The sequence below is a fragment of the Spea bombifrons genome, chromosome 8 (assembly GCF_027358695.1).
Source record: "Spea bombifrons isolate aSpeBom1 chromosome 8, aSpeBom1.2.pri, whole genome shotgun sequence".
NCBI lineage: Eukaryota > Metazoa > Chordata > Amphibia > Anura > Pelobatidae > Spea > Spea bombifrons.
Window position 1 is genome coordinate 41,669,998 of NC_071094.1, and position 27,501 is coordinate 41,697,498.

At 53.8% G+C, this 27,501-nt stretch overlaps 22 non-coding genes and 4 pseudogenes across 22 annotated transcripts; all 26 read right to left on the bottom strand.

Annotated features, from left to right (window-relative positions):
- Positions 1–557: 557 nt before the first annotated feature.
- Positions 558–676, bottom strand: LOC128504213 (5S ribosomal RNA). The gene has a single exon (XR_008355444.1). It is a non-coding gene; the product is annotated as a 5S ribosomal RNA (ribosomal RNA).
- Positions 677–1,604: 928 nt separating this feature from the next.
- Positions 1,605–1,723, bottom strand: LOC128504214 (5S ribosomal RNA). The gene has a single exon (XR_008355445.1). It is a non-coding gene; the product is annotated as a 5S ribosomal RNA (ribosomal RNA).
- Positions 1,724–2,641: 918 nt separating this feature from the next.
- Positions 2,642–2,750, bottom strand: LOC128504118 (uncharacterized; annotated as a pseudogene).
- A 926-nt stretch (positions 2,751–3,676) lies between these two features.
- LOC128504215 (5S ribosomal RNA) lies at positions 3,677–3,795 on the bottom strand. The gene has a single exon (XR_008355446.1). It is a non-coding gene; the product is annotated as a 5S ribosomal RNA (ribosomal RNA).
- A 931-nt stretch (positions 3,796–4,726) lies between these two features.
- Positions 4,727–4,845, bottom strand: LOC128504045 (5S ribosomal RNA). The gene has a single exon (XR_008355315.1). It is a non-coding gene; the product is annotated as a 5S ribosomal RNA (ribosomal RNA).
- Positions 4,846–5,773: 928 nt separating this feature from the next.
- Positions 5,774–5,892, bottom strand: LOC128504046 (5S ribosomal RNA). The gene has a single exon (XR_008355316.1). It is a non-coding gene; the product is annotated as a 5S ribosomal RNA (ribosomal RNA).
- A 928-nt stretch (positions 5,893–6,820) lies between these two features.
- LOC128504047 (5S ribosomal RNA) lies at positions 6,821–6,939 on the bottom strand. The gene has a single exon (XR_008355317.1). It is a non-coding gene; the product is annotated as a 5S ribosomal RNA (ribosomal RNA).
- Positions 6,940–7,857: 918 nt separating this feature from the next.
- Positions 7,858–7,966, bottom strand: LOC128504119 (uncharacterized; annotated as a pseudogene).
- Positions 7,967–8,892: 926 nt separating this feature from the next.
- Positions 8,893–9,011, bottom strand: LOC128504048 (5S ribosomal RNA). Its single transcript, XR_008355318.1, has one exon. It is a non-coding gene; the product is annotated as a 5S ribosomal RNA (ribosomal RNA).
- A 931-nt stretch (positions 9,012–9,942) lies between these two features.
- On the bottom strand, positions 9,943–10,061 carry LOC128504049 (5S ribosomal RNA). The gene has a single exon (XR_008355319.1). It is a non-coding gene; the product is annotated as a 5S ribosomal RNA (ribosomal RNA).
- Positions 10,062–10,987: 926 nt separating this feature from the next.
- On the bottom strand, positions 10,988–11,106 carry LOC128504051 (5S ribosomal RNA). The gene has a single exon (XR_008355321.1). It is a non-coding gene; the product is annotated as a 5S ribosomal RNA (ribosomal RNA).
- A 932-nt stretch (positions 11,107–12,038) lies between these two features.
- Positions 12,039–12,157, bottom strand: LOC128504053 (5S ribosomal RNA). The gene has a single exon (XR_008355322.1). It is a non-coding gene; the product is annotated as a 5S ribosomal RNA (ribosomal RNA).
- A 925-nt stretch (positions 12,158–13,082) lies between these two features.
- On the bottom strand, positions 13,083–13,201 carry LOC128504054 (5S ribosomal RNA). The gene has a single exon (XR_008355323.1). It is a non-coding gene; the product is annotated as a 5S ribosomal RNA (ribosomal RNA).
- A 925-nt stretch (positions 13,202–14,126) lies between these two features.
- On the bottom strand, positions 14,127–14,245 carry LOC128504055 (5S ribosomal RNA). The gene has a single exon (XR_008355324.1). It is a non-coding gene; the product is annotated as a 5S ribosomal RNA (ribosomal RNA).
- A 925-nt stretch (positions 14,246–15,170) lies between these two features.
- On the bottom strand, positions 15,171–15,289 carry LOC128504056 (5S ribosomal RNA). The gene has a single exon (XR_008355325.1). It is a non-coding gene; the product is annotated as a 5S ribosomal RNA (ribosomal RNA).
- A 928-nt stretch (positions 15,290–16,217) lies between these two features.
- On the bottom strand, positions 16,218–16,336 carry LOC128504057 (5S ribosomal RNA). The gene has a single exon (XR_008355326.1). It is a non-coding gene; the product is annotated as a 5S ribosomal RNA (ribosomal RNA).
- A 926-nt stretch (positions 16,337–17,262) lies between these two features.
- LOC128504058 (5S ribosomal RNA) lies at positions 17,263–17,381 on the bottom strand. Its single transcript, XR_008355327.1, has one exon. It is a non-coding gene; the product is annotated as a 5S ribosomal RNA (ribosomal RNA).
- Positions 17,382–18,303: 922 nt separating this feature from the next.
- Positions 18,304–18,422, bottom strand: LOC128504059 (5S ribosomal RNA). The gene has a single exon (XR_008355328.1). It is a non-coding gene; the product is annotated as a 5S ribosomal RNA (ribosomal RNA).
- A 925-nt stretch (positions 18,423–19,347) lies between these two features.
- Positions 19,348–19,466, bottom strand: LOC128504060 (5S ribosomal RNA). Its single transcript, XR_008355329.1, has one exon. It is a non-coding gene; the product is annotated as a 5S ribosomal RNA (ribosomal RNA).
- Positions 19,467–20,390: 924 nt separating this feature from the next.
- Positions 20,391–20,499, bottom strand: LOC128504120 (uncharacterized; annotated as a pseudogene).
- Positions 20,500–21,422: 923 nt separating this feature from the next.
- On the bottom strand, positions 21,423–21,541 carry LOC128504061 (5S ribosomal RNA). The gene has a single exon (XR_008355330.1). It is a non-coding gene; the product is annotated as a 5S ribosomal RNA (ribosomal RNA).
- A 926-nt stretch (positions 21,542–22,467) lies between these two features.
- Positions 22,468–22,586, bottom strand: LOC128504093 (5S ribosomal RNA). The gene has a single exon (XR_008355360.1). It is a non-coding gene; the product is annotated as a 5S ribosomal RNA (ribosomal RNA).
- Positions 22,587–23,510: 924 nt separating this feature from the next.
- LOC128504063 (5S ribosomal RNA) lies at positions 23,511–23,629 on the bottom strand. The gene has a single exon (XR_008355332.1). It is a non-coding gene; the product is annotated as a 5S ribosomal RNA (ribosomal RNA).
- Positions 23,630–24,557: 928 nt separating this feature from the next.
- LOC128504064 (5S ribosomal RNA) lies at positions 24,558–24,676 on the bottom strand. The gene has a single exon (XR_008355333.1). It is a non-coding gene; the product is annotated as a 5S ribosomal RNA (ribosomal RNA).
- A 925-nt stretch (positions 24,677–25,601) lies between these two features.
- On the bottom strand, positions 25,602–25,720 carry LOC128504065 (5S ribosomal RNA). The gene has a single exon (XR_008355334.1). It is a non-coding gene; the product is annotated as a 5S ribosomal RNA (ribosomal RNA).
- Positions 25,721–26,644: 924 nt separating this feature from the next.
- On the bottom strand, positions 26,645–26,753 carry LOC128504122 (uncharacterized; annotated as a pseudogene).
- Between the last annotated feature and the right edge of the window lie 748 nt (positions 26,754–27,501).

Sequence of the window (27,501 nt, forward strand, 5' to 3'; positions counted from 1 at the left end):
AAGGCCGAAACGGGTACGCCGATGCATTTCGACAGCACGCAATTAGAATGGTCCGCGGCGTTACTTGCTGTGGGCATCGGGCGTAGCGTGAGGCGGCGGCGGCGGCGGCGGCTGCTCCTCCTGCTGCAGAGGGCGTTTTTTTGGATTGCCTTTACTAAGGCCTGGGACAGGACAGAGAAGGTGAGAAGGTTCAAGTAAAAGGTTAACGCGTTCACGGTGAGCGAGAAACACATGGGGAAAGGATTCCCACCCCCCCCGGCCTCCTGTATGTGTAGTTTGGCACGGCACAGACCAGTGAAGGAAAGCATGAAGCGTGCCTGTGCTATTTGCTGCAAGACAGCTTTGCGAAAGTGCTGTTTTTTGGTGCAGAGTGTGCAAGAGGTACGAGCGGAGTGAGGCTTGAGGGCGTCAAGTTGCTGTGGGAGGCCAGCTGAAGCAAGAAGGAGTGAAAAGGGGTGCTAGAAAGAAAGGGCCTTAGAGTTTTGTTAGCTTCTGGTGACTCTGTCGCCCTCTGTTGGTGGTGGGGTACGGGAAAAAAAAAAAGAGAGAAAAGCAAAAGCCTACAACACCTGGTATTCCCAGGCGGTCTCCCATCCAAGTACTAACCAGGCCCAACCCTGCTTAGCTTCCGAGATCAGACGAGATCGGGCGTATTCAGGGTGGTATGGCCGTAGGCGAAGGAGCCTGTCATTTTACTCCTCTTCTTCTGTGACGTGCCCTCTTCCTCGTCACACCAGGAGTATTTTTAAGACACTGTGGTCAGTTATTCATTTTATTTTCTTTTATTTTTTTCTCCTCACAACTCTTTCATAGCAGCAGTCTCCTTGTATTTCGCACCCAGCTGGGAGGCTAGCATACAGCAGTCCAGCAGAACTGCCAGACAGAGAGCATCGGTAACAAGAGCAGGCCAAGCCCTTCCCAAGTGTTGGGAGGCTAGAGCGCGGTGCGTTTTGCGAGGCACGGCCTGGCGAGGTGCGCAAGGGGGAGATGCAGGCCCCACCTCTCCCTGGACCAGGTAGCAGACAAGCTCCTTTGGCTTTGTGTGCAAAGGCCGAAACGGGTACGCCGATGCATTTCGACAGCACGCAATTAGAATGGTCCGCGGCGTTACTTGCTGTGGGCATCAGGCGTAGCGTGAGGCGGCGGCGGCGGCGGCGGCTGCTCCTCCTGCTGCAGAGGGCGTTTTTTTGGATTGCCTTTACTAAGGCCTGGGACAGGACAGAGAAGGTGAGAAGGTTCAAGTAAAAGGTTAACGCGTTCACGGTGAGCGAGAAACACATGGGGAAAGGATTCCCACCCCCCCCGGCCTCCTGTATGTGTAGTTTGGCACGGCACAGACCAGTGAAGGAAAGCATGAAGTGTGCCTGTGCTATTTGCTGCAAGACAGCTTTGCGAAAGTGCTGTTTTTTGGTGCAGAGTGTGCAAGAGGTACGAGCGGAGTGAGGCTTGAGGGCGTCAAGTTGCTGTGGGAGGCCAGCTGAAGCAAGAAGGAGTGAAAAGGGGTGCTAGAAAGAAAGGGCCTTAGAGTTTTGTTAGCTTCTGGTGACTCTGTCGCCCTCTGTTGGTGGTGGGGTACGGGAAAAAAAAAAAGAGAGAAAAGCAAAAGCCTACAACACCTGGTATTCCCAGGCGGTCTCCCATCCAAGTACTAACCAGGCCCAACCCTGCTTAGCTTCCGAGATCAGACGAGATCGGGCGTATTCAGGGTGGTATGGCCGTAGGCGAAGGAGCCTGTCATTTTACTCCTCTTCTTCTGTGACGTGCCCTCTTCCTCGTCACACCAGGAGTATTTTTAAGACACTGTGGTCAGTTATTCATTTTATTTTCTTTTATTTTTTTCTCCTCACAACTCTTTCATAGCAGCAGTCTCCTTGTATTTCGCACCCAGCTGGGAGGCTAGCATACAGCAGTCCAGCAGAACTGCCAGACAGAGAGCATCGGTAACAAGAGCAGGCCAAGCCCTTCCCAAGTGTTGGGAGGCTAGAGCGCGGTGCGTTTTGCGAGGCACGGCCTGGCGAGGTGCGCAAGGGGGAGATGCAGGCCCCACCTCTCCCTGGACCAGGTAGCAGACAAGCTCCTTTGGCTTTGTGTGCAAAGGCCGAAACGGGTACGCCGATGCATTTCGACAGCACGCAATTAGAATGGTCCGCGGCGTTACTTGCTGTGGGCATCGGGCGTAGCGTGAGGCGGCGGCGGCTGCTCCTCCTGCTGCAGAGGGCGTTTTTTTGGATTGCCTTTACTAAGGCCTGGGACAGGACAGAGAAGGTGAGAAGGTTCAAGTAAAGGGTTAACGCGTTCACGGTGAGCGAGAAACACATGGGGAAAGGATTCCCACCCCCCCGGCCTCTTGTATGTGTAGTTTGGCACGGCACAGACCAGTGAAGGAAAGCATGAAGCGTGCCTGTGGTATTTGCTGCAAGACAGCTTTGCGAAAGTGCTGTTTTTTGGTGCAGAGTGTGCAAGAGGTACGAGCGGAGTGAGGCTTGAGGGCGTCAAGTTGCTGTGGGAGGCCAGCTGAAGCAAGAAGGAGTGAAAAGGGGTGCTAGAAAGAAAGGGCCTTAGAGTTTTGTTAGCTTCTGGTGACTCTGTCGCCCTCTGTTGGTGGTGGGGTACGGGAAAAAAAAAAAGAGAGAAAAGCAAAAGCCTACAACACCTGGTATTCCCAGGCGGTCTCCCATCCAAGTACTAACCAGGCCCAACCCTGCTTAGCTTCCGAGATCGGGCGTATTCAGGGTGGTATGGCCGTAGGCGAAGGAGCCTGTCATTTTACTCCTCTTCTTCTGTGACGTGCCCTCTTCCTCGTCACACCAGGAGTATTTTTAAGACACTGTGGTCAGTTATTCATTTTATTTTCTTTTATTTTTTTCTCCTCACAACTCTTTCATAGCAGCAGTCTCCTTGTATTTCGCACCCAGCTGGGAGGCTAGCATACAGCAGTCCAGCAGAACTGCCAGACAGAGAGCATCGGTAACAAGAGCAGGCCAAGCCCTTCCCAAGTGTTGGGAGGCTAGAGCGCGGTGCGTTTTGCGAGGCACGGCCTGGCGAGGTGCGCAAGGGGGAGATGCAGGCCCCACCTCTCCCTGGACCAGGTAGCAGACAAGCTCCTTTGGCTTTGTGTGCAAAGGCCGAAACGGGTACGCCGATGCATTTCGACAGCACGCAATTAGAATGGTCCGCGGCGTTACTTGCTGTGGGCATCGGGCGTAGCGTGAGGCGGCGGCGGCGGCGGCTGCTCCTCCTGCTGCAGAGGGCGTTTTTTTGGATTGCCTTTACTAAGGCCTGGGACAGGACAGAGAAGGTGAGAAGGTTCAAGTAAAAGGTTAACGCGTTCACGGTGAGCGAGAAACACATGGGGAAAGGATTCCCACCCCCCCCCGGCCTCCTGTATGTGTAGTTTGGCACGGCACAGACCAGTGAAGGAAAGCATGAAGTGTGCCTGTGCTATTTGCTACAAGACAGCTTTGCGAAAGTGCTGTTTTTTGGTGCAGAGTGTGCAAGAGGTACGAGCGGAGTGAGGCTTGAGGGCGTCAAGTTGCTGTGGGAGGCCAGCTGAAGCAAGAAGGAGTGAAAAGGGGTGCTAGAAAGAAAGGGCCTTAGAGTTTTGTTAGCTTCTGGTGACTCTGTCGCCCTCTGTTGGTGGTGGGGTACGGGAAAAAAAAAAAGAGAGAAAAGCAAAAGCCTACAACACCTGGTATTCCCAGGCGGTCTCCCATCCAAGTACTAACCAGGCCCAACCCTGCTTAGCTTCCGAGATCAGACGAGATCGGGCGTATTCAGGGTGGTATGGCCGTAGGCGAAGGAGCCTGTCATTTTACTCCTCTTCTTCTGTGACGTGCCCTCTTCCTCGTCACACCAGGAGTATTTTTAAGACACTGTGGTCAGTTATTCATTTTATTTTCGTTTATTTTTTTCTCCTCACAACTCTTTCATAGCAGCAGTCTCCTTGTATTTCGCACCCAGCTGGGAGGCTAGCATACAGCAGTCCAGCAGAACTGCCAGACAGAGAGCATCGGTAACAAGAGCAGGCCAAGCCCTTCCCAAGTGTTGGGAGGCTAGAGCGCGGTGCGTTTTGCGAGGCACGGCCTGGCGAGGTGCGCAAGGGGGAGATGCAGGCCCCACCTCTCCCTGGACCAGGTAGCAGACAAGCTCCTTTGGCTTTGTGTGCAAAGGCCGAAACGGGTACGCCGATGCATTTCGACAGCACGCAATTAGAATGGTCCGCGGCGTTACTTGCTGTGGGCATCGGGCGTAGCGTGAGGCGGCGGCGGCGGCGGCGGCGGCTGCTCCTCCTGCTGCAGAGGGCGTTTTTTTGGATTGCCTTTACTAAGGCCTGGGACAGGACAGAGAAGGTGAGAAGGTTCAAGTAAAAGGTTAACGCGTTCACGGTGAGCGAGAAACACATGGGGAAAGGATTCCCACCCCCCCCGGCCTCCTGTATGTGTAGTTTGGCACGGCACAGACCAGTGAAGGAAAGCATGAAGCGTGCCTGTGCTATTTGCTGCAAGACAGCTTTGCGAAAGTGCTGTTTTTTGGTGCAGAGTGTGCAAGAGGTACGAGCGGAGTGAGGCTTGAGGGCGTCAAGTTGCTGTGGGAGGCCAGCTGAAGCAAGAAGGAGTGAAAAGGGGTGCTAGAAAGAAAGGGCCTTAGAGTTTTGTTAGCTTCTGGTGACTCTGTCGCCCTCTGTTGGTGGTGGGGTACGGGAAAAAAAAAAAGAGAGAAAAGCAAAAGCCTACAACACCTGGTATTCCCAGGCGGTCTCCCATCCAAGTACTAACCAGGCCCAACCCTGCTTAGCTTCCGAGATCAGACGAGATCGGGCGTATTCAGGGTGGTATGGCCGTAGGCGAAGGAGCCTGTCATTTTACTCCTCTTCTTCTGTGACGTGCCCTCTTCCTCGTCACACCAGGAGTATTTTTAAGACACTGTGGTCAGTTATTCATTTTATTTTCTTTTATTTTTTTCTCCTCACAACTCTTTCATAGCAGCAGTCTCCTTGTATTTCGCACCCAGCTGGGAGGCTAGCATACAGCAGTCCAGCAGAACTGCCAGACAGAGAGCATCGGTAACAAGAGCAGGCCAAGCCCTTCCCAAGTGTTGGGAGGCTAGAGCGCGGTGCGTTTTGCGAGGCACGGCCTGGCGAGGTGCGCAAGGGGGAGATGCAGGCCCCACCTCTCCCTGGACCAGGTAGCAGACAAGCTCCTTTGGCTTTGTGTGCAAAGGCCGAAACGGGTACGCCGATGCATTTCGACAGCACGCAATTAGAATGGTCCGCGGCGTTACTTGCTGTGGGCATCGGGCGTAGCGTGAGGCGGCGGCGGCGGCGGCGGCTGCTCCTCCTGCTGCAGAGGGCGTTTTTTTGGATTGCCTTTACTAAGGCCTGGGACAGGACAGAGAAGGTGAGAAGGTTCAAGTAAAAGGTTAACGCGTTCACGGTGAGCGAGAAACACATGGGGAAAGGATTCCCACCCCCCCCGGCCTCCTGTATGTGTAGTTTGGCACGGCACAGACCAGTGAAGGAAAGCATGAAGCGTGCCTGTGCTATTTGCTGCAAGACAGCTTTGCGAAAGTGCTGTTTTTTGGTGCAGAGTGTGCAAGAGGTACGAGCGGAGTGAGGCTTGAGGGCGTCAAGTTGCTGTGGGAGGCCAGCTGAAGCAAGAAGGAGTGAAAAGGGGTGCTAGAAAGAAAGGGCCTTAGAGTTTTGTTAGCTTCTGGTGACTCTGTCGCCCTCTGTTGGTGGTGGGGTACGGGAAAAAAAAAAAGAGAGAAAAGCAAAAGCCTACAACACCTGGTATTCCCAGGCGGTCTCCCATCCAAGTACTAACCAGGCCCAACCCTGCTTAGCTTCCGAGATCAGACGAGATCGGGCGTATTCAGGGTGGTATGGCCGTAGGCGAAGGAGCCTGTCATTTTACTCCTCTTCTTCTGTGACGTGCCCTCTTCCTCGTCACACCAGGAGTATTTTTAAGACACTGTGGTCAGTTATTCATTTTATTTTCTTTTATTTTTTTCTCCTCACAACTCTTTCATAGCAGCAGTCTCCTTGTATTTCGCACCCAGCTGGGAGGCTAGCATACAGCAGTCCAGCAGAACTGCCAGACAGAGAGCATCGGTAACAAGAGCAGGCCAAGCCCTTCCCAAGTGTTGGGAGGCTAGAGCGCGGTGCGTTTTGCGAGGCACGGCCTGGCGAGGTGCGCAAGGGGGAGATGCAGGCCCCACCTCTCCCTGGACCAGGTAGCAGACAAGCTCCTTTGGCTTTGTGTGCAAAGGCCGAAACGGGTACGCCGATGCATTTCGACAGCACGCAATTAGAATGGTCCGCGGCGTTACTTGCTGTGGGCATCAGGCGTAGCGTGAGGCGGCGGCGGCGGCGGCGGCTGCTCCTCCTGCTGCAGAGGGCGTTTTTTTGGATTGCCTTTACTAAGGCCTGGGACAGGACAGAGAAGGTGAGAAGGTTCAAGTAAAAGGTTAACGCGTTCACGGTGAGCGAGAAACACATGGGGAAAGGATTCCCACCCCCCCCGGCCTCCTGTATGTGTAGTTTGGCACGGCACAGACCAGTGAAGGAAAGCATGAAGTGTGCCTGTGCTATTTGCTGCAAGACAGCTTTGCGAAAGTGCTGTTTTTTGGTGCAGAGTGTGCAAGAGGTACGAGCGGAGTGAGGCTTGAGGGCGTCAAGTTGCTGTGGGAGGCCAGCTGAAGCAAGAAGGAGTGAAAAGGGGTGCTAGAAAGAAAGGGCCTTAGAGTTTTGTTAGCTTCTGGTGACTCTGTCGCCCTCTGTTGGTGGTGGGGTACGGGAAAAAAAAAAAGAGAGAAAAGCAAAAGCCTACAACACCTGGTATTCCCAGGCGGTCTCCCATCCAAGTACTAACCAGGCCCAACCCTGCTTAGCTTCCGAGATCAGACGAGATCGGGCGTATTCAGGGTGGTATGGCCGTAGGCGAAGGAGCCTGTCATTTTACTCCTCTTCTTCTGTGACGTGCCCTCTTCCTCGTCACACCAGGAGTATTTTTAAGACACTGTGGTCAGTTATTCATTTTATTTTCTTTTATTTTTTTCTCCTCACAACTCTTTCATAGCAGCAGTCTCCTTGTATTTCGCACCCAGCTGGGAGGCTAGCATACAGCAGTCCAGCAGAACTGCCAGACAGAGAGCATCGGTAACAAGAGCAGGCCAAGCCCTTCCCAAGTGTTGGGAGGCTAGAGCGCGGTGCGTTTTGCGAGGCACGGCCTGGCGAGGTGCGCAAGGGGGAGATGCAGGCCCCACCTCTCCCTGGACCAGGTAGCAGACAAGCTCCTTTGGCTTTGTGTGCAAAGGCCGAAACGGGTACGCCGATGCATTTCGACAGCACGCAATTAGAATGGTCCGCGGCGTTACTTGCTGTGGGCATCGGGCGTAGCGTGAGGCGGCGGCGGCTGCTCCTCCTGCTGCAGAGGGCGTTTTTTTGGATTGCCTTTACTAAGGCCTGGGACAGGACAGAGAAGGTGAGAAGGTTCAAGTAAAGGGTTAACGCGTTCACGGTGAGCGAGAAACACATGGGGAAAGGATTCCCACCCCCCCGGCCTCTTGTATGTGTAGTTTGGCACGGCACAGACCAGTGAAGGAAAGCATGAAGCGTGCCTGTGGTATTTGCTGCAAGACAGCTTTGCGAAAGTGCTGTTTTTTGGTGCAGAGTGTGCAAGAGGTACGAGCGGAGTGAGGCTTGAGGGCGTCAAGTTGCTGTGGGAGGCCAGCTGAAGCAAGAAGGAGTGAAAAGGGGTGCTAGAAAGAAAGGGCCTTAGAGTTTTGTTAGCTTCTGGTGACTCTGTCGCCCTCTGTTGGTGGTGGGGTACGGGAAAAAAAAAAAGAGAGAAAAGCAAAAGCCTACAACACCTGGTATTCCCAGGCGGTCTCCCATCCAAGTACTAACCAGGCCCAACCCTGCTTAGCTTCCGAGATCGGGCGTATTCAGGGTGGTATGGCCGTAGGCGAAGGAGCCTGTCATTTTACTCCTCTTCTTCTGTGACGTGCCCTCTTCCTCGTCACACCAGGAGTATTTTTAAGACACTGTGGTCAGTTATTCATTTTATTTTCTTTTATTTTTTTCTCCTCACAACTCTTTCATAGCAGCAGTCTCCTTGTATTTCGCACCCAGCTGGGAGGCTAGCATACAGCAGTCCAGCAGAACTGCCAGACAGAGAGCATCGGTAACAAGAGCAGGCCAAGCCCTTCCCAAGTGTTGGGAGGCTAGAGCGCGGTGCGTTTTGCGAGGCACGGCCTGGCGAGGTGCGCAAGGGGGAGATGCAGGCCCCACCTCTCCCTGGACCAGGTAGCAGACAAGCTCCTTTGGCTTTGTGTGCAAAGGCCGAAACGGGTACGCCGATGCATTTCGACAGCACGCAATTAGAATGGTCCGCGGCGTTACTTGCTGTGGGCATCGGGCGTAGCGTGAGGCGGCGGCGGCGGCGGCTGCTCCTCCTGCTGCAGAGGGCGTTTTTTTGGATTGCCTTTACTAAGGCCTGGGACAGGACAGAGAAGGTGAGAAGGTTCAAGTAAAAGGTTAACGCGTTCACGGTGAGCGAGAAACACATGGGGAAAGGATTCCCACCCCCCCCCGGCCTCCTGTATGTGTAGTTTGGCACGGCACAGACCAGTGAAGGAAAGCATGAAGTGTGCCTGTGCTATTTGCTACAAGACAGCTTTGCGAAAGTGCTGTTTTTTGGTGCAGAGTGTGCAAGAGGTACGAGCGGAGTGAGGCTTGAGGGCGTCAAGTTGCTGTGGGAGGCCAGCTGAAGCAAGAAGGAGTGAAAAGGGGTGCTAGAAAGAAAGGGCCTTAGAGTTTTGTTAGCTTCTGGTGACTCTGTCGCCCTCTGTTGGTGGTGGGGTACGGGAAAAAAAAAAAGAGAGAAAAGCAAAAGCCTACAACACCTGGTATTCCCAGGCGGTCTCCCATCCAAGTACTAACCAGGCCCAACCCTGCTTAGCTTCCGAGATCAGACGAGATCGGGCGTATTCAGGGTGGTATGGCCGTAGGCGAAGGAGCCTGTCATTTTACTCCTCTTCTTCTGTGACGTGCCCTCTTCCTCGTCACACCAGGAGTATTTTTAAGACACTGTGGTCAGTTATTCATTTTATTTTCGTTTATTTTTTTCTCCTCACAACTCTTTCATAGCAGCAGTCTCCTTGTATTTCGCACCCAGCTGGGAGGCTAGCATACAGCAGTCCAGCAGAACTGCCAGACAGAGAGCATCGGTAACAAGAGCAGGCCAAGCCCTTCCCAAGTGTTGGGAGGCTAGAGCGCGGTGCGTTTTGCGAGGCACGGCCTGGCGAGGTGCGCAAGGGGGAGATGCAGGCCCCACCTCTCCCTGGACCAGGTAGCAGACAAGCTCCTTTGGCTTTGTGTGCAAAGGCCGAAACGGGTACGCCGATGCATTTCGACAGCACGCAATTAGAATGGTCCGCGGCGTTACTTGCTGTGGGCATCGGGCGTAGCGTGAGGCGGCGGCGGCGGCGGCGGCGGCTGCTCCTCCTGCTGCAGAGGGCGTTTTTTTGGATTGCCTTTACTAAGGCCTGGGACAGGACAGAGAAGGTGAGAAGGTTCAAGTAAAAGGTTAACGCGTTCACGGTGAGCGAGAAACACATGGGGAAAGGATTCCCACCCCCCCCGGCCTCCTGTATGTGTAGTTTGGCACGGCACAGACCAGTGAAGGAAAGCATGAAGCGTGCCTGTGCTATTTGCTGCAAGACAGCTTTGCGAAAGTGCTGTTTTTTGGTGCAGAGTGTGCAAGAGGTACGAGCGGAGTGAGGCTTGAGGGCGTCAAGTTGCTGTGGGAGGCCAGCTGAAGCAAGAAGGAGTGAAAAGGGGTGCTAGAAAGAAAGGGCCTTAGAGTTTTGTTAGCTTCTGGTGACTCTGTCGCCCTCTGTTGGTGGTGGGGTACGGGAAAAAAAAAAAGAGAGAAAAGCAAAAGCCTACAACACCTGGTATTCCCAGGCGGTCTCCCATCCAAGTACTAACCAGGCCCAACCCTGCTTAGCTTCCGAGATCAGACGAGATCGGGCGTATTCAGGGTGGTATGGCCGTAGGCGAAGGAGCCTGTCATTTTACTCCTCTTCTTCTGTGACGTGCCCTCTTCCTCGTCACACCAGGAGTATTTTTAAGACACTGTGGTCAGTTATTCATTTTATTTTCTTTTATTTTTTTCTCCTCACAACTCTTTCATAGCAGCAGTCTCCTTGTATTTCGCACCCAGCTGGGAGGCTAGCATACAGCAGTCCAGCAGAACTGCCAGACAGAGAGCATCGGTAACAAGAGCAGGCCAAGCCCTTCCCAAGTGTTGGGAGGCTAGAGCGCGGTGCGTTTTGCGAGGCACGGCCTGGCGAGGTGCGCAAGGGGGAGATGCAGGCCCCACCTCTCCCTGGACCAGGTAGCAGACAAGCTCCTTTGGCTTTGTGTGCAAAGGCCGAAACGGTACGCCGATGCATTTCGACAGCACGCAATTAGAATGGTCCGCGGCGTTACTTGCTGTGGGCATCGGGCGTAGCGTGAGGCGGCGGCGGCGGCGGCTGCTCCTCCTGCTGCAGAGGGCGTTTTTTTGGATTGCCTTTACTAAGGCCTGGGACAGGACAGAGAAGGTGAGAAGGTTCAAGTAAAAGGTTAACGCGTTCACGGTGAGCGAGAAACACATGGGGAAAGGATTCCCACCCCCCCCCGGCCTCCTGTATGTGTAGTTTGGCACGGCACAGACCAGTGAAGGAAAGCATGAAGCGTGCCTGTGCTATTTGCTGCAAGACAGCTTTGCGAAAGTGCTGTTTTTTGGTGCAGAGTGTGCAAGAGGTACGAGCGGAGTGAGGCTTGAGGGCGTCAAGTTGCTGTGGGAGGCCAGCTGAAGCAAGAAGGAGTGAAAAGGGGTGCTAGAAAGAAAGGGCCTTAGAGTTTTGTTAGCTTCTGGTGACTCTGTCGCCCTCTGTTGGTGGTGGGGTACGGGAAAAAAAAAAAAGAGAGAAAAGCAAAAGCCTACAACACCTGGTATTCCCAGGCGGTCTCCCATCCAAGTACTAACCAGGCCCAACCCTGCTTAGCTTCCGAGATCAGACGAGATCGGGCGTATTCAGGGTGGTATGGCCGTAGGCGAAGGAGCCTGTCATTTTACTCCTCTTCTTCTGTGACGTGCCCTCTTCCTCGTCACACCAGGAGTATTTTTAAGACACTGTGGTCAGTTATTCATTTTATTTTCTTTTATTTTTTTCTCCTCACAACTCTTTCATAGCAGCAGTCTCCTTGTATTTCGCACCCAGCTGGGAGGCTAGCATACAGCAGTCCAGCAGAACTGCCAGACAGAGAGCATCGGTAACAAGAGCAGGCCAAGCCCTTCCCAAGTGTTGGGAGGCTAGAGCGCGGTGCGTTTTGCGAGGCACGGCCTGGCGAGGTGCGCAAGGGGGAGATGCAGGCCCCACCTCTCCCTGGACCAGGTAGCAGACAAGCTCCTTTGGCTTTGTGTGCAAAGGCCGAAACGGGTACGCCGATGCATTTCGACAGCACGCAATTAGAATGGTCCGCGGCGTTACTTGCTGTGGGCATCGGGCGTAGCGTGAGGCGGCGGCGGCGGCGGCGGCTGCTCCTCCTGCTGCAGAGGGCGTTTTTTTGGATTGCCTTTACTAAGGCCTGGGACAGGACAGAGAAGGTGAGAAGGTTCAAGTAAAAGGTTAACGCGTTCACGGTGAGCGAGAAACACATGGGGAAAGGATTCCCACCCCCCCCCCCCGGCCTCCTGTATGTGTAGTTTGGCACGGCACAGACCAGTGAAGGAAAGCATGAAGTGTGCCTGTGCTATTTGCTGCAAGACAGCTTTGCGAAAGTGCTGTTTTTTGGTGCAGAGTGTGCAAGAGGTACGAGCGGAGTGAGGCTTGAGGGCGTCAAGTTGCTGTGGGAGGCCAGCTGAAGCAAGAAGGAGTGAAAAGGGGTGCTAGAAAGAAAGGGCCTTAGAGTTTTGTTAGCTTCTGGTGACTCTGTCGCCCTCTGTTGGTGGTGGGGTACGGGAAAAAAAAAAAGAGAGAAAAGCAAAAGCCTACAACACCTGGTATTCCCAGGCGGTCTCCCATCCAAGTACTAACCAGGCCCAACCCTGCTTAGCTTCCGAGATCAGACGAGATCGGGCGTATTCAGGGTGGTATGGCCGTAGGCGAAGGAGCCTGTCATTTTACTCCTCTTCTTCTGTGACGTGCCCTCTTCCTCGTCACACCAGGAGTATTTTTAAGACACTGTGGTCAGTTATTCATTTTATTTTCGTTTATTTTTTTCTCCTCACAACTCTTTCATAGCAGCAGTCTCCTTGTATTTCGCACCCAGCTGGGAGGCTAGCATACAGCAGTCCAGCAGAACTGCCAGACAGAGAGCATCGGTAACAAGAGCAGGCCAAGCCCTTCCCAAGTGTTGGGAGGCTAGAGCGCGGTGCGTTTTGCGAGGCACGGCCTGGCGAGGTGCGCAAGGGGGAGATGCAGGCCCCACCTCTCCCTGGACCAGGTAGCAGACAAGCTCCTTTGGCTTTGTGTGCAAAGGCCGAAACGGGTACGCCGATGCATTTCGACAGCACGCAATTAGAATGGTCCGCGGCGTTACTTGCTGTGGGCATCGGGCGTAGCGTGAGGCGGCGGCGGCGGCGGCTGCTCCTCCTGCTGCAGAGGGCGTTTTTTTGGATTGCCTTTACTAAGGCCTGGGACAGGACAGAGAAGGTGAGAAGGTTCAAGTAAAAGGTTAACGCGTTCACGGTGAGCGAGAAACACATGGGGAAAGGATTCCCACCCCCCCCGGCCTCCTGTATGTGTAGTTTGGCACGGCACAGACCAGTGAAGGAAAGCATGAAGCGTGCCTGTGCTATTTGCTGCAAGACAGCTTTGCGAAAGTGCTGTTTTTTGGTGCAGAGTGTGCAAGAGGTACGAGCGGAGTGAGGCTTGAGGGCGTCAAGTTGCTGTGGGAGGCCAGCTGAAGCAAGAAGGAGTGAAAAGGGGTGCTAGAAAGAAAGGGCCTTAGAGTTTTGTTAGCTTCTGGTGACTCTGTCGCCCTCTGTTGGTGGTGGGGTACGGGAAAAAAAAAAAGAGAGAAAAGCAAAAGCCTACAACACCTGGTATTCCCAGGCGGTCTCCCATCCAAGTACTAACCAGGCCCAACCCTGCTTAGCTTCCGAGATCAGACGAGATCGGGCGTATTCAGGGTGGTATGGCCGTAGGCGAAGGAGCCTGTCATTTTACTCCTCTTCTTCTGTGACGTGCCCTCTTCCTCGTCACACCAGGAGTATTTTTAAGACACTGTGGTCAGTTATTCATTTTATTTTCTTTTATTTTTTTCTCCTCACAACTCTTTCATAGCAGCAGTCTCCTTGTATTTCGCACCCAGCTGGGAGGCTAGCATACAGCAGTCCAGCAGAACTGCCAGACAGAGAGCATCGGTAACAAGAGCAGGCCAAGCCCTTCCCAAGTGTTGGGAGGCTAGAGCGCGGTGCGTTTTGCGAGGCACGGCCTGGCGAGGTGCGCAAGGGGGAGATGCAGGCCCCACCTCTCCCTGGACCAGGTAGCAGACAAGCTCCTTTGGCTTTGTGTGCAAAGGCCGAAACGGGTACGCCGATGCATTTCGACAGCACGCAATTAGAATGGTCCGCGGCGTTACTTGCTGTGGGCATCGGGCGTAGCGTGAGGCGGCGGCGGCGGCGGCTGCTCCTCCTGCTGCAGAGGGCGTTTTTTTGGATTGCCTTTACTAAGGCCTGGGACAGGACAGAGAAGGTGAGAAGGTTCAAGTAAAAGGTTAACGCGTTCACGGTGAGCGAGAAACACATGGGGAAAGGATTCCCACCCCCCCCGGCCTCCTGTATGTGTAGTTTGGCACGGCACAGACCAGTGAAGGAAAGCATGAAGCGTGCCTGTGCTATTTGCTGCAAGACAGCTTTGCGAAAGTGCTGTTTTTTGGTGCAGAGTGTGCAAGAGGTACGAGCGGAGTGAGGCTTGAGGGCGTCAAGTTGCTGTGGGAGGCCAGCTGAAGCAAGAAGGAGTGAAAAGGGGTGCTAGAAAGAAAGGGCCTTAGAGTTTTGTTAGCTTCTGGTGACTCTGTCGCCCTCTGTTGGTGGTGGGGTACGGGAAAAAAAAAAAGAGAGAAAAGCAAAAGCCTACAACACCTGGTATTCCCAGGCGGTCTCCCATCCAAGTACTAACCAGGCCCAACCCTGCTTAGCTTCCGAGATCAGACGAGATCGGGCGTATTCAGGGTGGTATGGCCGTAGGCGAAGGAGCCTGTCATTTTACTCCTCTTCTTCTGTGACGTGCCCTCTTCCTCGTCACACCAGGAGTATTTTTAAGACACTGTGGTCAGTTATTCATTTTATTTTCTTTTATTTTTTTCTCCTCACAACTCTTTCATAGCAGCAGTCTCCTTGTATTTCGCACCCAGCTGGGAGGCTAGCATACAGCAGTCCAGCAGAACTGCCAGACAGAGAGCATCGGTAACAAGAGCAGGCCAAGCCCTTCCCCAGTGTTGGGAGGCTAGAGCGCGGTGCGTTTTGCGAGGCACGGCCTGGCGAGGTGCGCAAGGGGGAGATGCAGGCCCCACCTCTCCCTGGACCAGGTAGCAGACAAGCTCCTTTGGCTTTGTGTGCAAAGGCCGAAACGGGTACGCCGATGCATTTCGACAGCACGCAATTAGAATGGTCCGCGGCGTTACTTGCTGTGGGCATCGGGCGTAGCGTGAGGCGGCGGCGGCGGCGGCTGCTCCTCCTGCTGCAGAGGGCGTTTTTTTGGATTGCCTTTACTAAGGCCTGGGACAGGACAGAGAAGGTGAGAAGGTTCAAGTAAAAGGTTAACGCGTTCACGGTGAGCGAGAAACACATGGGGAAAGGATTCCCACCCCCCCCGGCCTCCTGTATGTGTAGTTTGGCACGGCACAGACCAGTGAAGGAAAGCATGAAGCGTGCCTGTGCTATTTGCTGCAAGACAGCTTTGCGAAAGTGCTGTTTTTTGGTGCAGAGTGTGCAAGAGGTACGAGCGGAGTGAGGCTTGAGGGCGTCAAGTTGCTGTGGGAGGCCAGCTGAAGCAAGAAGGAGTGAAAAGGGGTGCTAGAAAGAAAGGGCCTTAGAGTTTTGTTAGCTTCTGGTGACTCTGTCGCCCTCTGTTGGTGGTGGGGTACGGGAAAAAAAAAAAGAGAGAAAAGCAAAAGCCTACAACACCTGGTATTCCCAGGCGGTCTCCCATCCAAGTACTAACCAGGCCCAACCCTGCTTAGCTTCCGAGATCAGACGAGATCGGGCGTATTCAGGGTGGTATGGCCGTAGGCGAAGGAGCCTGTCATTTTACTCCTCTTCTTCTGTGACGTGCCCTCTTCCTCGTCACACCAGGAGTATTTTTAAGACACTGTGGTCAGTTATTCATTTTATTTTCGTTTATTTTTTTCTCCTCACAACTCTTTCATAGCAGCAGTCTCCTTGTATTTCGCACCCAGCTGGGAGGCTAGCATACAGCAGTCCAGCAGAACTGCCAGACAGAGAGCATCGGTAACAAGAGCAGGCCAAGCCCTTCCCAAGTGTTGGGAGGCTAGAGCGCGGTGCGTTTTGCGAGGCACGGCCTGGCGAGGTGCGCAAGGGGGAGATGCAGGCCCCACCTCTCCCTGGACCAGGTAGCAGACAAGCTCCTTTGGCTTTGTGTGCAAAGGCCGAAACGGGTACGCCGATGCATTTCGACAGCACGCAATTAGAATGGTCCGCGGCGTTACTTGCTGTGGGCATCGGGCGTAGCGTGAGGCGGCGGCGGCGGCGGCGGCTGCTCCTCCTGCTGCAGAGGGCGTTTTTTTGGATTGCCTTTACTAAGGCCTGGGACAGGACAGAGAAGGTGAGAAGGTTCAAGTAAAAGGTTAACGCGTTCACGGTGAGCGAGAAACACATGGGGAAAGGATTCCCACCCCCCCCGGCCTCCTGTATGTGTAGTTTGGCACGGCACAGACCAGTGAAGGAAAGCATGAAGCGTGCCTGTGCTATTTGCTGCAAGACAGCTTTGCGAAAGTGCTGTTTTTTGGTGCAGAGTGTGCAAGAGGTACGAGCGGAGTGAGGCTTGAGGGCGTCAAGTTGCTGTGGGAGGCCAGCTGAAGCAAGAAGGAGTGAAAAGGGGTGCTAGAAAGAAAGGGCCTTAGAGTTTTGTTAGCTTCTGGTGACTCTGTCGCCCTCTGTTGGTGGTGGGGTACGGGAAAAAAAAAAAGAGAGAAAAGCAAAAGCCTACAACACCTGGTATTCCCAGGCGGTCTCCCATCCAAGTACTAACCAGGCCCAACCCTGCTTAGCTTCCGAGATCAGACGAGATCGGGCGTATTCAGGGTGGTATGGCCGTAGGCGAAGGAGCCTGTCATTTTACTCCTCTTCTTCTGTGACGTGCCCTCTTCCTCGTCACACCAGGAGTATTTTTAAGACACTGTGGTCAGTTATTCATTTTATTTTCTTTTATTTTTTTCTCCTCACAACTCTTTCATAGCAGCAGTCTCCTTGTATTTCGCACCCAGCTGGGAGGCTAGCATACAGCAGTCCAGCAGAACTGCCAGACAGAGAGCATCGGTAACAAGAGCAGGCCAAGCCCTTCCCAAGTGTTGGGAGGCTAGAGCGCGGTGCGTTTTGCGAGGCACGGCCTGGCGAGGTGCGCAAGGGGGAGATGCAGGCCCCACCTCTCCCTGGACCAGGTAGCAGACAAGCTCCTTTGGCTTTGTGTGCAAAGGCCGAAACGGTACGCCGCTGCATTTCGACAGCACGCAATTAGAATGGTCCGCGGCGTTACTTGCTGTGGGCATCGGGCGTAGCGTGAGGCGGCGGCGGCGGCGGCTGCTCCTCCTGCTGCAGAGGGCGTTTTTTTGGATTGCCTTTACTAAGGCCTGGGACAGGACAGAGAAGGTGAGAAGGTTCAAGTAAAAGGTTAACGCGTTCACGGTGAGCGAGAAACACATGGGGAAAGGATTCCCACCCCCCCCCGGCCTCCTGTATGTGTAGTTTGGCACGGCACAGACCAGTGAAGGAAAGCATGAAGCGTGCCTGTGCTATTTGCTGCAAGACAGCTTTGCGAAAGTGCTGTTTTTTGGTGCAGAGTGTGCAAGAGGTACGAGCGGAGTGAGGCTTGAGGGCGTCAAGTTGCTGTGGGAGGCCAGCTGAAGCAAGAAGGAGTGAAAAGGGGTGCTAGAAAGAAAGGGCCTTAGAGTTTTGTTAGCTTCTGGTGACTCTGTCGCCCTCTGTTGGTGGTGGGGTACGGGAAAAAAAAAAAAGAGAGAAAAGCAAAAGCCTACAACACCTGGTATTCCCAGGCGGTCTCCCATCCAAGTACTAACCAGGCCCAACCCTGCTTAGCTTCCGAGATCAGACGAGATCGGGCGTATTCAGGGTGGTATGGCCGTAGGCGAAGGAGCCTGTCATTTTACTCCTCTTCTTCTGTGACGTGCCCTCTTCCTCGTCACACCAGGAGTATTTTTAAGACACTGTGGTCAGTTATTCATTTTATTTTCTTTTATTTTTTTCTCCTCACAACTCTTTCATAGCAGCAGTCTCCTTGTATTTCGCACCCAGCTGGGAGGCTAGCATACAGCAGTCCAGCAGAACTGCCAGACAGAGAGCATCGGTAACAAGAGCAGGCCAAGCCCTTCCCAAGTGTTGGGAGGCTAGAGCGCGGTGCGTTTTGCGAGGCACGGCCTGGCGAGGTGCGCAAGGGGGAGATGCAGGCCCCACCTCTCCCTGGACCAGGTAGCAGACAAGCTCCTTTGGCTTTGTGTGCAAAGGCCGAAACGGGTACGCCGATGCATTTCGACAGCACGCAATTAGAATGGTCCGCGGCGTTACTTGCTGTGGGCATCGGGCGTAGCGTGAGGCGGCGGCGGCGGCTGCTCCTCCTGCTGCAGAGGGCGTTTTTTTGGATTGCCTTTACTAAGGCCTGGGACAGGACAGAGAAGGTGAGAAGGTTCAAGTAAAAGGTTAACGCGTTCACGGTGAGCGAGAAACACATGGGGAAAGGATTCCCACCCCCCCCGGCCTCCTGTATGTGTAGTTTGGCACGGCACAGACCAGTGAAGGAAAGCATGAAGCGTGCCTGTGCTATTTGCTGCAAGACAGCTTTGCGAAAGTGCTGTTTTTTGGTGCAGAGTGTGCAAGAGGTACGAGCGGAGTGAGGCTTGAGGGCGTCAAGTTGCTGTGGGAGGCCAGCTGAAGCAAGAAGGAGTGAAAAGGGGTGCTAGAAAGAAAGGGCCTTAGAGTTTTGTTAGCTTCTGGTGACTCTGTCGCCCTCTGTTGGTGGTGGGGTACGGGAAAAAAAAAAAGAGAGAAAAGCAAAAGCCTACAACACCTGGTATTCCCAGGCGGTCTCCCATCCAAGTACTAACCAGGCCCAACCCTGCTTAGCTTCCGAGATCAGACGAGATCGGGCGTATTCAGGGTGGTATGGCCGTAGGCGAAGGAGCCTGTCATTTTACTCCTCTTCTTCTGTGACGTGCCCTCTTCCTCGTCACACCAGGAGTATTTTTAAGACACTGTGGTCAGTTATTCATTTTATTTTCTTTTATTTTTTTCTCCTCACAACTCTTTCATAGCAGCAGTCTCCTTGTATTTCGCACCCAGCTGGGAGGCTAGCATACAGCAGTCCAGCAGAACTGCCAGACAGAGAGCATCGGTAACAAGAGCAGGCCAAGCCCTTCCCAAGTGTTGGGAGGCTAGAGCGCGGTGCGTTTTGCGAGGCACGGCCTGGCGAGGTGCGCAAGGGGGAGATGCAGGCCCCACCTCTCCCTGGACCAGGTAGCAGACAAGCTCCTTTGGCTTTGTGTGCAAAGGCCGAAACGGGTACGCCGATGCATTTCGACAGCACGCAATTAGAATGGTCCGCGGCGTTACTTGCTGTGGGCATCGGGCGTAGCGTGAGGCGGCGGCGGCGGCGGCTGCTCCTCCTGCTGCAGAGGGCGTTTTTTTGGATTGCCTTTACTAAGGCCTGGGACAGGACAGAGAAGGTGAGAAGGTTCAAGTAAAAGGTTAACGCGTTCACGGTGAGCGAGAAACACATGGGGAAAGGATTCCCACCCCCCCCGGCCTCCTGTATGTGTAGTTTGGCACGGCACAGACCAGTGAAGGAAAGCATGAAGCGTGCCTGTGCTATTTGCTGCAAGACAGCTTTGCGAAAGTGCTGTTTTTTGGTGCAGAGTGTGCAAGAGGTACGAGCGGAGTGAGGCTTGAGGGCGTCAAGTTGCTGTGGGAGGCCAGCTGAAGCAAGAAGGAGTGAAAAGGGGTGCTAGAAAGAAAGGGCCTTAGAGTTTTGTTAGCTTCTGGTGACTCTGTCGCCCTCTGTTGGTGGTGGGGTACGGGAAAAAAAAAAAGAGAGAAAAGCAAAAGCCTACAACACCTGGTATTCCCAGGCGGTCTCCCATCCAAGTACTAACCAGGCCCAACCCTGCTTAGCTTCCGAGATCAGACGAGATCGGGCGTATTCAGGGTGGTATGGCCGTAGGCGAAGGAGCCTGTCATTTTACTCCTCTTCTTCTGTGACGTGCCCTCTTCCTCGTCACACCAGGAGTATTTTTAAGACACTGTGGTCAGTTATTCATTTTATTTTCTTTTATTTTTTTCTCCTCACAACTCTTTCATAGCAGCAGTCTCCTTGTATTTCGCACCCAGCTGGGAGGCTAGCATACAGCAGTCCAGCAGAACTGCCAGACAGAGAGCATCGGTAACAAGAGCAGGCCAAGCCCTTCCCAAGTGTTGGGAGGCTAGAGCGCGGTGCGTTTTGCGAGGCACGGCCTGGCGAGGTGCGCAAGGGGGAGATGCAGGCCCCACCTCTCCCTGGACCAGGTAGCAGACAAGCTCCTTTGGCTTTGTGTGCAAAGGCCGAAACGGGTACGCCGATGCATTTCGACAGCACGCAATTAGAATGGTCCGCGGCGTTACTTGCTGTGGGCATCGGGCGTAGCGTGAGGCGGCGGCGGCGGCGGCTGCTCCTCCTGCTGCAGAGGGCGTTTTTTTGGATTGCCTTTACTAAGGCCTGGGACAGGACAGAGAAGGTGAGAAGGTTCAAGTAAAGGGTTAACGCGTTCACGGTGAGCAAGAAACACATGGGGAAAGGATTCCCACCCCCCCGGCCTCTTGTATGTGTAGTTTGGCACGGCACAGACCAGTGAAGGAAAGCATGAAGCGTGCCTGTGGTATTTGCTGCAAGACAGCTTTGCGAAAGTGCTGTTTTTTGGTGCAGAGTGTGCAAGAGGTACGAGCGGAGTGAGGCTTGAGGGCGTCAAGTTGCTGTGGGAGGCCAGCTGAAGCAAGAAGGAGTGAAAAGGGGTGCTAGAAAGAAAGGGCCTTAGAGTTTTGTTAGCTTCTGGTGACTCTGTCGCCCTCTGTTGGTGGTGGGGTACGGGAAAAAAAAAAAGAGAGAAAAGCAAAAGCCTACAACACCTGGTATTCCCAGGCGGTCTCCCATCCAAGTACTAACCAGGCCCAACCCTGCTTAGCTTCCGAGATCGGGCGTATTCAGGGTGGTATGGCCGTAGGCGAAGGAGCCTGTCATTTTACTCCTCTTCTTCTGTGACGTGCCCTCTTCCTCGTCACACCAGGAGTATTTTTAAGACACTGTGGTCAGTTATTCATTTTATTTTCTTTTATTTTTTTCTCCTCACAACTCTTTCATAGCAGCAGTCTCCTTGTATTTCGCACCCAGCTGGGAGGCTAGCATACAGCAGTCCAGCAGAACTGCCAGACAGAGAGCATCGGTAACAAGAGCAGGCCAAGCCCTTCCCAAGTGTTGGGAGGCTAGAGCACGGTGCGTTTTGCGAGGCACGGCCTGGCGAGGTGCGCAAGGGGGAGATGCAGGCCCCACCTCTCCCTGGACCAGGTAGCAGACAAGCTCCTTTGGCTTTGTGTGCAAAGGCCGAAACGGGTACGCCGATGCATTTCGACAGCACGCAATTAGAATGGTCCGCGGCGTTACTTGCTGTGGGCATCGGGCGTAGCGTGAGGCGGCGGCGGCTGCTGCTCCTCCTGCTGCAGAGGGCGTTTTTTTGGATTGCCTTTACTAAGGCCTGGGACAGGACAGAGAAGGTGAGAAGGTTCAAGTAAAAGGTTAACGCGTTCACGGTGAGCGAGAAACACATGGGGAAAGGATTCCCACCCCCCCCCGGCCTCCTGTATGTGTAGTTTGGCACGGCACAGACCAGTGAAGGAAAGCATGAAGCGTGCCTGTGCTATTTGCTGCAAGACAGCTTTGCGAAAGTGCTGTTTTTTGGTGCAGAGTGTGCAAGAGGTACGAGCGGAGTGAGGCTTGAGGGCGTCAAGTTGCTGTGGGAGGCCAGCTGAAGCAAGAAGGAGTGAAAAGGGGTGCTAGAAAGAAAGGGCCTTAGAGTTTTGTTAGCTTCTGGTGACTCTGTCGCCCTCTGTTGGTGGTGGGGTACGGGAAAAAAAAAAAGAGAGAAAAGCAAAAGCCTACAACACCTGGTATTCCCAGGCGGTCTCCCATCCAAGTACTAACCAGGCCCAACCCTGCTTAGCTTCCGAGATCAGACGAGATCGGGCGTATTCAGGGTGGTATGGCCGTAGGCGAAGGAGCCTGTCATTTTACTCCTCTTCTTCTGTGACGTGCCCTCTTCCTCGTCACACCAGGAGTATTTTTAAGACACTGTGGTCAGTTATTCATTTTATTTTCTTTTATTTTTTTCTCCTCACAACTCTTTCATAGCAGCAGTCTCCTTGTATTTCGCACCCAGCTGGGAGGCTAGCATACAGCAGTCCAGCAGAACTGCCAGACAGAGAGCATCGGTAACAAGAGCAGGCCAAGCCCTTCCCAAGTGTTGGGAGGCTAGAGCGCGGTGCGTTTTGCGAGGCACGGCCTGGCGAGGTGCGCAAGGGGGAGATGCAGGCCCCACCTCTCCCTGGACCAGGTAGCAGACAAGCTCCTTTGGCTTTGTGTGCAAAGGCCGAAACGGGTACGCCGATGCATTTCGACAGCACGCAATTAGAATGGTCCGCGGCGTTACTTGCTGTGGGCATCGGGCGTAGCGTGAGGCGGCGGCGGCGGCGGCTGCTCCTCCTGCTGCAGAGGGCGTTTTTTTGGATTGCCTTTACTAAGGCCTGGGACAGGACAGAGAAGGTGAGAAGGTTCAAGTAAAAGGTTAACGCGTTCACGGTGAGCGAGAAACACATGGGGAAAGGATTCCCACCCCCCCCGGCCTCCTGTATGTGTAGTTTGGCACGGCACAGACCAGTGAAGGAAAGCATGAAGCGTGCCTGTGCTATTTGCTGCAAGACAGCTTTGCGAAAGTGCTGTTTTTTGGTGCAGAGTGTGCAAGAGGTACGAGCGGAGTGAGGCTTGAGGGCGTCAAGTTGCTGTGGGAGGCCAGCTGAAGCAAGAAGGAGTGAAAAGGGGTGCTAGAAAGAAAGGGCCTTAGAGTTTTGTTAGCTTCTGGTGACTCTGTCGCCCTCTGTTGGTGGTGGGGTACGGGAAAAAAAAAAAAGAGAGAAAAGCAAAAGCCTACAACACCTGGTATTCCCAGGCGGTCTCCCATCCAAGTACTAACCAGGCCCAACCCTGCTTAGCTTCCGAGATCAGACGAGATCGGGCGTATTCAGGGTGGTATGGCCGTAGACGAAAGAGCCTGTCATTTTACTCCTCTTCTTCTGTGACGTGCCCTCTTCCTCGTCACACCAGGAGTATTTTTAAGACACTGTGGTCAGTTATTCATTTTATTTTCTTTTATTTTTTTCTCCTCACAACTCTTTCATAGCAGCAGTCTCCTTGTATTTCGCACCCAGCTGGGAGGCTAGCATACAGCAGTCCAGCAGAACTGCCAGACAGAGAGCATCGGTAACAAGAGCAGGCCAAGCCCTTCCCAAGTGTTGGGAGGCTAGAGCACGGTGCGTTTTGCGAGGCACGGCCTGGCGAGGTGCGCAAGGGGGAGATGCAGGCCCCACCTCTCCCTGGACCAGGTAGCAGACAAGCTCCTTTGGCTTTGTGTGCAAAGGCCGAAACGGGTACGCCGATGCATTTCGACAGCACGCAATTAGAATGGTCCGCGGCGTTACTTGCTGTGGGCATCGGGCGTAGCGTGAGGCGGCGGCGGCGGCTGCTGCTCCTCCTGCTGCAGAGGGCGTTTTTTTGGATTGCCTTTACTAAGGCCTGGGACAGGACAGAGAAGGTGAGAAGGTTCAAGTAAAAGGTTAACGCGTTCACGGTGAGCGAGAAACACATGGGGAAAGGATTCCCACCCCCCCGGCCTCATGTATGTGTAGTTTGGCACGGCACAGACCAGTGAAGGAAAGCATGAAGCGTGCCTGTGCTATTTGCTGCAAGACAGCTTTGCGAAAGTGCTGTTTTTTGGTGCAGAGTGTGCAAGAGGTACGAGCGGAGTGAGGCTTGAGGGCGTCAAGTTGCTGTGGGAGGCCAGCTGAAGCAAGAAGGAGTGAAAAGGGGTGCTAGAAAGAAAGGGCCTTAGAGTTTTGTTAGCTTCTGGTGACTCTGTCGCCCTCTGTTGGTGGTGGGGTACGGGAAAAAAAAAAAGAGAGAAAAGCAAAAGCCTACAACACCTGGTATTCCCAGGCGGTCTCCCATCCAAGTACTAACCAGGCCCAACCCTGCTTAGCTTCCGAGATCAGACGAGATCGGGCGTATTCAGGGTGGTATGGCCGTAGGCGAAGGAGCCTGTCATTTTACTCCTCTTCTTCTGTGATGTGCCCTCTTCCTCGTCACACCAGGAGTATTTTTAAGACACTGTGGTCAGTTATTCATTTTATTTTCTTTTATTTTTTTCTCCTCACAACTCTTTCATAGCAGCAGTCTCCTTGTATTTCGCACCCAGCTGGGAGGCTAGCATACAGCAGTCCAGCAGAACTGCCAGACAGAGAGCATCGGTAACAAGAGCAGGCCAAGCCCTTCCCAAGTGTTGGGAGGCTAGAGCGCGGTGCGTTTTGCGAGGCACGGCCTGGCGAGGTGCGCAAGGGGGAGATGCAGGCCCCACCTCTCCCTGGACCAGGTAGCAGACAAGCTCCTTTGGCTTTGTGTGCAAAGGCCGAAACGGGTACGCCGATGCATTTCGACAGCACGCAATTAGAATGGTCCGCGTCGTTACTTGCTGTGGGCATCGGGCGTAGCGTGAGGCGGCGGCGGCGGCGGCGGCTGCTCCTCCTGCTGCAGAGGGCGTTTTTTTGGATTGCCTTTACTAAGGCCTGGGACAGGACAGAGAAGGTGAGAAGGTTCAAGTAAAAGGTTAACGCGTTCACGGTGAGCGAGAAACACATGGGGAAAGGATTCCCACCCCCCCCGGCCTCCTGTATGTGTAGTTTGGCACGGCACAGACCAGTGAAGGAAAGCATGAAGCGTGCCTGTGCTATTTGCTGCAAGACAGCTTTGCGAAAGTGCTGTTTTTTGGTGCAGAGTGTGCAAGAGGTACGAGCGGAGTGAGGCTTGAGGGCGTCAAGTTGCTGTGGGAGGCCAGCTGAAGCAAGAAGGAGTGAAAAGGGGTGCTAGAAAGAAAGGGCCTTAGAGTTTTGTTAGCTTCTGGTGACTCTGTCGCCCTCTGTTGGTGGTGGGGTACGGGAAAAAAAAAAAGAGAGAAAAGCAAAAGCCTACAACACCTGGTATTCCCAGGCGGTCTCCCATCCAAGTACTAACCAGGCCCAACCCTGCTTAGCTTCCGAGATCAGACGAGATCGGGCGTATTCAGGGTGGTATGGCCGTAGGCGAAGGAGCCTGTCATTTTACTCCTCTTCTTCTGTGACGTGCCCTCTTCCTCGTCACACCAGGAGTATTTTTAAGACACTGTGGTCAGTTATTCATTTTATTTTCTTTTATTTTTTTCTCCTCACAACTCTTTCATAGCAGCAGTCTCCTTGTATTTCGCACCCAGCTGGGAGGCTAGCATACAGCAGTCCAGCAGAACTGCCAGACAGAGAGCATCGGTAACAAGAGCAGGCCAAGCCCTTCCCAAGTGTTGGGAGGCTAGAGCGCGGTGCGTTTTGCGAGGCACGGCCTGGCGAGGTGCGCAAGGGGGAGATGCAGGCCCCACCTCTCCCTGGACCAGGTAGCAGACAAGCTCCTTTGGCTTTGTGTGCAAAGGCCGAAACGGGTACGCCGATGCATTTCGACAGCACGCAATTAGAATGGTCCGCGGCGTTACTTGCTGTGGGCATCAGGCGTAGCGTGAGGCGGCGGCGGCGGCGGCTGCTCCTCCTGCTGCAGAGGGCGTTTTTTTGGATTGCCTTTACTAAGGCCTGGGACAGGACAGAGAAGGTGAGAAGGTTCAAGTAAAAGGTTAACGCGTTCACGGTGAGCGAGAAACACATGGGGAAAGGATTCCCACCCCCCCCGGCCTCCTGTATGTGTAGTTTGGCACGGCACAGACCAGTGAAGGAAAGCATGAAGTGTGCCTGTGCTATTTGCTGCAAGACAGCTTTGCGAAAGTGCTGTTTTTTGGTGCAGAGTGTGCAAGAGGTACGAGCGGAGTGAGGCTTGAGGGCGTCAAGTTGCTGTGGGAGGCCAGCTGAAGCAAGAAGGAGTGAAAAGGGGTGCTAGAAAGAAAGGGCCTTAGAGTTTTGTTAGCTTCTGGTGACTCTGTCGCCCTCTGTTGGTGGTGGGGTACGGGAAAAAAAAAAAGAGAGAAAAGCAAAAGCCTACAACACCTGGTATTCCCAGGCGGTCTCCCATCCAAGTACTAACCAGGCCCAACCCTGCTTAGCTTCCGAGATCAGACGAGATCGGGCGTATTCAGGGTGGTATGGCCGTAGGCGAAGGAGCCTGTCATTTTACTCCTCTTCTTCTGTGACGTGCCCTCTTCCTCGTCACACCAGGAGTATTTTTAAGACACTGTGGTCAGTTATTCATTTTATTTTCTTTTATTTTTTTCTCCTCACAACTCTTTCATAGCAGCAGTCTCCTTGTATTTCGCACCCAGCTGGGAGGCTAGCATACAGCAGTCCAGCAGAACTGCCAGACAGAGAGCATCGGTAACAAGAGCAGGCCAAGCCCTTCCCAAGTGTTGGGAGGCTAGAGCGCGGTGCGTTTTGCGAGGCACGGCCTGGCGAGGTGCGCAAGGGGGAGATGCAGGCCCCACCTCTCCCTGGACCAGGTAGCAGACAAGCTCCTTTGGCTTTGTGTGCAAAGGCCGAAACGGGTACGCCGATGCATTTCGACAGCACGCAATTAGAATGGTCCGCGGCGTTACTTGCTGTGGGCATCGGGCGTAGCGTGAGGCGGCGGCGGCGGCGGCTGCTCCTCCTGCTGCAGAGGGCGTTTTTTTGGATTGCCTTTACTAAGGCCTGGGACAGGACAGAGAAGGTGAGAAGGTTCAAGTAAAGGGTTAACGCGTTCACGGTGAGCGAGAAACACATGGGGAAAGGATTCCCACCCCCCCGGCCTCTTGTATGTGTAGTTTGGCACGGCACAGACCAGTGAAGGAAAGCATGAAGCGTGCCTGTGGTATTTGCTGCAAGACAGCTTTGCGAAAGTGCTGTTTTTTGGTGCAGAGTGTGCAAGAGGTACGAGCGGAGTGAGGCTTGAGGGCGTCAAGTTGCTGTGGGAGGCCAGCTGAAGCAAGAAGGAGTGAAAAGGGGTGCTAGAAAGAAAGGGCCTTAGAGTTTTGTTAGCTTCTGGTGACTCTGTCGCCCTCTGTTGGTGGTGGGGTACGGGAAAAAAAAAAAGAGAGAAAAGCAAAAGCCTACAACACCTGGTATTCCCAGGCGGTCTCCCATCCAAGTACTAACCAGGCCCAACCCTGCTTAGCTTCCGAGATCGGGCGTATTCAGGGTGGTATGGCCGTAGGCGAAGGAGCCTGTCATTTTACTCCTCTTCTTCTGTGACGTGCCCTCTTCCTCGTCACACCAGGAGTATTTTTAAGACACTGTGGTCAGTTATTCATTTTATTTTCTTTTATTTTTTTCTCCTCACAACTCTTTCATAGCAGCAGTCTCCTTGTATTTCGCACCCAGCTGGGAGGCTAGCATACAGCAGTCCAGCAGAACTGCCAGACAGAGAGCATCGGTAACAAGAGCAGGCCAAGCCCTTCCCAAGTGTTGGGAGGCTAGAGCGCGGTGCGTTTTGCGAGGCACGGCCTGGCGAGGTGCGCAAGGGGGAGATGCAGGCCCCACCTCTCCCTGGACCAGGTAGCAGACAAGCTCCTTTGGCTTTGTGTGCAAAGGCCGAAACGGGTACGCCGATGCATTTCGACAGCACGCAATTAGAATGGTCCGCGGCGTTACTTGCTGTGGGCATCGGGCGTAGCGTGAGGCGGCGGCGGCGGCGGCTGCTCCTCCTGCTGCAGAGGGCGTTTTTTTGGATTGCCTTTACTAAGGCCTGGGACAGGACAGAGAAGGTGAGAAGGTTCAAGTAAAAGGTTAACGCGTTCACGGTGAGCGAGAAACACATGGGGAAAGGATTCCCACCCCCCCCGGCCTCCTGTATGTGTAGTTTGGCACGGCACAGACCAGTGAAGGAAAGCATGAAGTGTGCCTGTGCTATTTGCTGCAAGACAGCTTTGCGAAAGTGCTGTTTTTTGGTGCAGAGTGTGCAAGA